General features: G+C 40.6%; 2 protein-coding genes across 3 annotated transcripts in view; both read right to left on the bottom strand.

Moving 5' to 3' along the window:
- Window positions 1-7,500, bottom strand: part of LOC137993521 (uncharacterized) — a 520,905-nt gene that overhangs the window by 173,199 nt on the left and 340,206 nt on the right. The window lies entirely within an intron of this gene.
- The window catches only part of LOC137994861 (protein NLRC3-like), a 34,652-nt gene continuing 32,271 nt past the window's right edge, over window positions 5,120-7,500 (bottom strand). The window contains exon 7 of one of the 2 annotated variants that reach the window (XM_068840537.1): window positions 5,120-5,754. The gene's annotated coding sequence lies outside the window, so the exon portion shown is untranslated. Of the gene's footprint in view, window positions 5,755-6,320 lie in introns of those variants that run through there. The other variant, XM_068840477.1, reaches the window with a different exon arrangement.

The following is a 7,500-nucleotide window of genomic DNA, read 5'->3' as shown; positions in this document are numbered from 1 at the left end:
CCTAAAGGGATCCAATGAAATAAGAGGTTGTAATGAGCTGCGTCCTGGGTGCAGTTGGATTTACGAAGCTATAGATTACTTGTTTGTATGAGGACTGTACATCATTTATCACGGTCATAAGAATTTTTTCTTGAATTTTTCAATGTAAATGAAGTAGTTCAAGTTCACGTTTCCCTGAGAAATTTTTAAGTAGACACGTATTAGTGGTGACCGATGGACATACCACGGCGAAACGAGAATAAATGTTTGCAAAATATATATATATTGCCAGTGTACGTGCCACTGAGTTCAGTGTTGTTTTAAATTGCACACGCCCTTCAAATACAAATGAACACAATATTTAACTTGAATTTCATGGCGCAGAGGTTAGTAAAATTACCTGTGATGAATTTTACAGTCGAAAATCATCTTCCTGTTGTGTTTATCATTACAATCACATTAATGTGAAAATATTATAACGAAAGTCTTCATTTCAGCTATGACGAATAGGCCAGTTTCGTATTCTAACGGTTGGACTGGACCTAGCATGAAATGGAGGCTAATGCGGGAAATTAATTTGCATTTGAAAAGATTTGCCCGCATTAGCCTCCATTTCATGCCAGATCCAGTCCAGCCGTCAGAATTCGAAAATGGTCTATTGCTGATAAGTTTAAAGAATGCTGCTTCATATTCACAGGAATCACTCGACTCCTGTTTCGTACTAATGGCCCTGTTGAATTCTACTGTTTCCTTACTGTTTGTACTTGTACGGTAGTACAGGTTGCAGTACATGCGGCTACGCGGATCGCTACTGCTACAGGGACATGGACGCCCCGAAGAAAAATTGCTGGGTGTGGAGGTGGCAAGAAGTTATAAGGGTAACTTGTGTTGACGCTATTTTCGCTTGTAGACTGTTCCAAGAGAAGACTTTCCCTGATGACCATTGCTAACTGCTAAACCTCTTTCTCCTTATTTCTTGGAGCAGTATACAAAATTTATGAAGACAGCTTCTCAGCACTATGAATGCTTCATGCATGTCTATTACTGGGAAATTCTATTCCATGTCACTCAAGGGACGGCTTTGCTGGATTTTTTCGCCTGCGACTGCCGCTCTGCTTTGACTTAGAAAATGCAAGACTACCCGAATTATTGTCAGTAAGAGCTTTCTCTGAAACATCTTCGATGTCTTGTTTTCCAGGCCACAGTATTTCTCCTCTAGAGTTCTTTTCTCAGTATTCCTCCACGAGATAAACATGTTTAAGTAATAATGACAAGTTTTTGTTGCCGTTCACGAGGTATGCCGCCTTGTTCACTTTTGGAACAAGATACTTTCAATGCGGCTTTGTACTTTGTCTTTCATCCGTTCTACGGCACTTTTTTTACTTTCAAACTCTTCGACTAACTTGTTAAGCTCACTTTGATGTCTCTTGATTTGACAACGCATTTCTTTCATATTGAGTTCACCAGAATGATTTTTTTTCTCTCCACACTGCAAGACAGATGAGTATTTTCCGTACTCGTACTTACGCGCAAGGGTGTCCTACACGCAACTCTTTCTAGAGGGGAAAGGAACGGTTTAGGGAGCAGGGAGAAACGGCCAAAAAGAATTGTGGGACGAGGGAAAAAGTACGCCCAAAAAGTTCTCTGCCATGGATCGAAACTCACTTTAATCCAACCGCTGTCCACAACCTTAGACGGCACTCCACGAAACGCATGCCCCATGATATGTTTGCTGACTGTGACTTGAGCCCGTGGTGTCCCGCGCATTCCTTTACAGCAATTCCTCTGTTGTTACATGAGCCCACACAACATGAAGTATCATGTGTGGATTCGGTCGCTAAGTAGCAGCTGCGCATGCTCAACGCCATGAGTTTCGGCCCATGGCAGATGTCTCTTTTCCTGTACTCTTCAGCCCGGCGAACGCAAAAGAAAACAGACTTTTGCTACCAGGGAAGTTTCTCACAGGACCCGCTAAACAATTAAATCGAGGAGAATACTGCGTAGACCCTGGGTATCCAATACTGTTTTAAGCCCGTAAGCTCCGGTGTTTGCCGTATTTTGAATGGTTTTTTAGCGCTTCAAGCTAGTAAATTCTTGCTTCATTGTTTGGCCATTGCAAGATCACTTCTGTTTGACCGTACGTGAGATTTATACGCCACGTCGGAAAATCGTGAGACCTCAAGTAAGTGTTCGTCGAAACGTGACATTTTGGAGACTTAGGTCTTTGGAGGGTCTGTGTCCCACCCCTGTGCCTTTTGTGTCTTCTGTGTCGATTCAAACAACAGGGCCAACAACAGCAAGGCCATGGTGAGTACGAAGTGTTCTCTGCCTTCTTTGTACTGCATGTGAACTAGGTTTTCAGAAATGTACAGCAATAAACTGAAATGCCCATTGAACACTGAGTAAGACAATACATCAAATCAATACAATAAAAACGCATGAGGCTGTTAGTTTGAAAATGCCACAAAGGTAGAGTACATCATACAAAGGTAAGCTGGTACTATAGTCTGTAGGTATTCAAGGTTTTAAAAGAGCAAAGTTCTTTAATAAAGTCACAACATCGGAAGGAATTTAGACTACAAATTTAGTGTTACTTTACGTACTGATGAGGGGGAGAGGTAAAAATTCAGGGAGGAGGGAGAAAAATGATTTTAAAAATGGGGAGATAAAATATTTATCTAACCCTTCCTCTCCCCTCTTCCTAGTTTCATTTCAGTTTCGTGTACTTTCTCCCGTAGTTGTTGAATCTAGGACCTTTTCTGTTCCATGCTTTCTTCACTTTTTATAATCTACCTTTCAAGAGAAGTTCTTTCTTTGCATAGAGGCTTGACATTGTCATCCGTACGCGTTTTAATCGATGATTTCTGTGGTCTTTGTGCAATCTTGCTCACCGCTATCAATGCAATTAAGGATATAGCTCTTCAGAGAAACCCGGGCTGTGGCGCGTCCTTCAGTAGAGCTTTATTAGGGGGCTTAAGGAGGCTCCCTAGAGTTTTAGGGCCGCGCGCAAGCTGGGCACTAGTATGACGCGTAAAGCCCAAGTCGCGCGTGTTTTTCTGATTTTTGTGATGTCAGTGTGACCAAATCTGTAAAATTAACTGTTCATTTTCTCGCGTTCCCTTCGGTAAACATTCTTTGAAAATTGGCTCAGCTCTAACCACGCACAGTTCCTAACAAATAGTCAAATTTGTTAAAATCTGTCAGAGCTAATCGAATGTATTTAGAAAAATAGGTCCGCAATGCGTACTTGGGGTCTTATGCTTAGCTTAACTCCATTCAGCCCTTATAGAATTTGGTACTACGGTCTCACTTTTACCATGCGTGATTGGTTCAAAATTTGCCATAACAATGCAGCAGTGAAATGAGTTCCTTAAGTATGCTTCAAATTTCAGCCCTGTTCAGAATTTTACATTGATGCCTTGCCACTAAAATTTCTCTTAATGCCATTTGCACAGTTTACACAACTCTTGCTGCACGCTACATCATCTCTATCAGCTATTTACCAGTAACAGAAGCACTAGATTGGCTAAGAAACAAGCATGGCACTGTCATACATTCATATGATCTTATAAATGATCAAAAGAATGCTGAAATTCAACTAGAATTCTAAGATGAATCATCACTAGATGAGGCGTTCAATGAACAAGTACTCTCAGAGCTTGGTGCAAATCCCCACACTACTGGAAATCAGTCCATCACCAGTAACAATGTATAAACAGCCAAGAGAAATATCTGATGACCAATTACGTCGATCAGTTACATGTAGATCATTACATAATAAAAAACGCAACCTAAAGCTTACAACAGGGTGCTGTCATGGACTAGAAATAAAATGAAAACCTCAACAGTCTGAAGTCACAAAATGTTGAACCAGTTTATTTGTTTATAACTGGAGGTGGTGGTGCTGGGAAAAGCCATTTGATTAAAGGCCCACCTTCAACCGACAGGCATTGCGTGCCTCGGAACTATTTTCATATATGAAAATTCCACCCGAATCCGAGATTCATCCAATTAGATCGCTGCGATGAGAAATACAAATTTCCATAACAAAAACAAACGGTCGAAAAGTCTGACGGTTGAAAGTGGGCCTTTAAAACACTTTACCACACTGTAGTAAAAACCTATAGACATGCTCCAATGAATCCTGAGATTCCAACAGTGTTGATAGCAGCATCTACTGGAGTAGCAGTAAGGAGGAAAATCCAGGTCCTACAATGTTTGACATCATTGATCCAACAACCACTGTGTCCGCTGACTCTAGTCAAGGAAATGAAGCAACCTTTGGTGTGAATGCTGGAAGCAATGTGTAGCAATGTCACATACTGCTATGATATACCACCAAATACAAGATATTAGTTTGTGGGCTAATTCTACTTTGAGCAATATTTTGGTTATTGGAAATAATCTATACAGTTCTATAACATGTTCTGTGCAAACAAATGACTATTTGCTGATAACTGATGTTCCAGACATGGTTTCAATATTTGATAAAGTGTATTCATTACAATATACACCCTTTTAATAAGTCTAATATATGCCGTTTTCCACTAATGACGTCAAACTCATGCTTTTAAAATTTATTCAGAAATGTACAAAGGCTTCAAAAAAGAAAAGAAATCAGAAAAGTTTTAGGCCTTTGTACATTTCTAAATAAAATTTGAAAGCAAGAGTTCGACGTCATTAGCGGAAAACGGCATATATTAGACTTATTAAAAGGGTGTATACACCTGTAGTGAGTCATTTACTGGAAGTTTGTTCATGACATCAAACATTGGTCCATGTATGTCTCTTAGAAATTCACTTCTAGGAGTATTTTCAAACGCTCAATGGAATTACAATTCTTGTTTGTTAACTAATGGCATTAATACACTATATTGCAATAAATACACTTTATCAAATATTGAAACCATGTCTGGAACATCCGTTGACAGCAAATAGTCATTTGTTCGCACAGAACATCTTATAGAACTGTATAGATTATTTCCAATAACCAAAATATTGTTCAAAGTAGAATGAGTCCACAAACTAATATCTTGTATTTGATGGTATAATACCAGGAAGCGACATTGCTACACATTACTTTACCAGCATTCACACCAAAGATTTTTTCACTTCCTTGACTAGAGTCAGCGCACACAGTGGTTGTTGGATCAATGATATCAAATATTGTAGGACCTGGATTTTCCTCCACATCATTTGCTTGCCTTATAAGCAATGGGATATAAACATTGTAGCACATCATTTGTGCAAACCAAAACATCACCTCATTACACGACTTGTAATGTCCAACAACTTGTTTTAATGTTGGCAAGTAAAACACATTTAAGTAAAACATCATAAGCATCGTATTCCAAAATCGCCCTCGCACACCTGAAAATGCATCCTTGACTTTCACAAAATTGTTGTGACAGCCGATCCTTGACCGGTATTGTTGTTCCCATGCTGGCGGCTAGTAGCAGACAACAGTAAGAGTACAAAATACTATTCTTTGAGAGTGCAAAACTCTTATTCAATGCCACTATTTTTTAGAGTACAATAACTCTTTCAGTTTGGGATGTAACCCACACCGACATTTCAAGCCGATAAATACTGGTTTGTGATAGCTTGTGAGATACTTGTGAGGTATGTGGTGCGCAACGGATTTCGAGCCAATGAATGTGGGCTTGCGAAAGCGTCTTAGCTTCAGTGCAATCCGCACTAAACACAAGCCGATTCTAAATATGTTGGCTTGCAAGAGTAAACAACTCCCGTATCGATTCCACTCAGAGACGTCACCTGGATGAAATAACAAAGAACAAACAAGGCAGGCTAGGATAGTTAATTTTCGAAATGAAACAAAGAAAACCAATCTGAAACAGCACGACAGATCAATTTTGAAACACAGATAACTTACCTTACAACTAATTTGCGACGGAAAACTCTTCAAATTTTTCCCAAAACAGGGAAAACGACCGCAGATTTATTTGCAAACAACGAACGCTAGAAGCAATGGCTGACACTTGAAAACAATGACCTCGCAATTACTAGTACCCAGTCTACAAGCCACACTGTCACGTGTGTTCTCGTCCTCAAAGTGACAAACTGACAAGATCTGCCTTAGCCTGCGTAGCTGGCGATATTGTAAGCGCCCGCGAAATAAAGTTTTGGCGGCGGAGCCGACAAGCGAGCGGCGAAGCCGCGAGGAGAATGGGGAGAGGGACTCTGAAATTTCAGAGGAACAATATTTTGGTTATTGGAAATAATCTATACAGTTCTATAAGATGTCAGAGTCCCTCTCCCCATTCTCCTCGCGGCTCCGCCGCTCGCTTGTCGGCTCCGCCGCCAAAACTTTATTTCGCGGGCGCTTACAATACCGCCAGCTACGCAGGCTAGATCTGCCTCTGACTTAGGGGGCTTTATGCATAATGCATAAGACCCCAAAAATAACAAACTACAGAATATTGCAAAAACCGTCAGAACGACCTTGACTTTTTACCACTTCAAAATGTCAGGCAATACCATTTCCATTATGTGGCAAAGAATAACAACATTTCACAGAAGAAAAGTATAATTATGAGTATGGTAACGGCCATAATCCAACAAGTGACACCAAAACAAATAAGCCTTCTTATATCGGTACCTTAAGCACGTGCGTTTTTGAGACGCGTACGGCAACCGGAAGAGAACATTCCGGGAGCCAGGACAGTGGTGTCTCCCAGATTTTTATACGAATCATGTCTAATGGAGAAAAGATACTTAACAATGTAAATGTGGTTGTGTGAAGACAAGTTAAAAGGGAAAACAGCTCACTTCCGGTTGCCGTTTGCGTCTCAAAACCGTGCGTGCTTAAGCTCGCTAAAAAAAACGCGGATGGTTCAGCTTCCGTATGACTAGATGGGTTGAGAGTTTGTTTACAGACTAACCATAACTTTTGTCTATGATTTTCCCTCAACTCACCATCCACACACACACTATTCCCCAAAACTACCTACCTACTGATTAATGAATGTTTTAATTAGTAGAGAGAAACCCCTTCTTGTAAGGCGGATTCTTCTATAAACACCAACTAAGACAGCCACAAAGGTTACTAGGTTATCTGCTGCATCATGTATTCATATTAAACAAAAAGCCCAAAAATATGGAGACGAGAGAACCAGCATGAAAAGGGAGAGAGAGGATATCTTGAAAGCATGACATGAGTCTTTACGCTTTACCGAATAGATCTGAATAGATGTTAATATAACTGTACAGATTTGTTCCCCGCTTCCCAGTTAGCAGAGGTCACTTTTCTTTTGCGTCCACTAGGCTGACGAGTACGAGAAAAGAATCCTCTACCATGGATCGAAACTCACTTTGATCCAACCGCTGTCCACAACCTTAGACGGCACTCTACGAAACGCATGCCCCATGATATGTTTGCTGACTGTGACTTGCATGAGCCCGCAGTGTCCCGTGCATTCCTTTACAGCAATTCCTCTGTTGTTACATGAGCCCACACAACGTGAAGTATCATGTGAGGATTCGGTCGCTAAGTAGCAGCTG

This window comes from Montipora foliosa, chromosome 1, assembly GCF_036669935.1.
Source record: "Montipora foliosa isolate CH-2021 chromosome 1, ASM3666993v2, whole genome shotgun sequence".
Lineage (NCBI taxonomy): Eukaryota > Metazoa > Cnidaria > Anthozoa > Scleractinia > Acroporidae > Montipora > Montipora foliosa.
The sequence above is the reverse complement of the archived record's forward strand: the minus strand, read 5'-3'. Positions and strand labels throughout refer to the sequence as shown.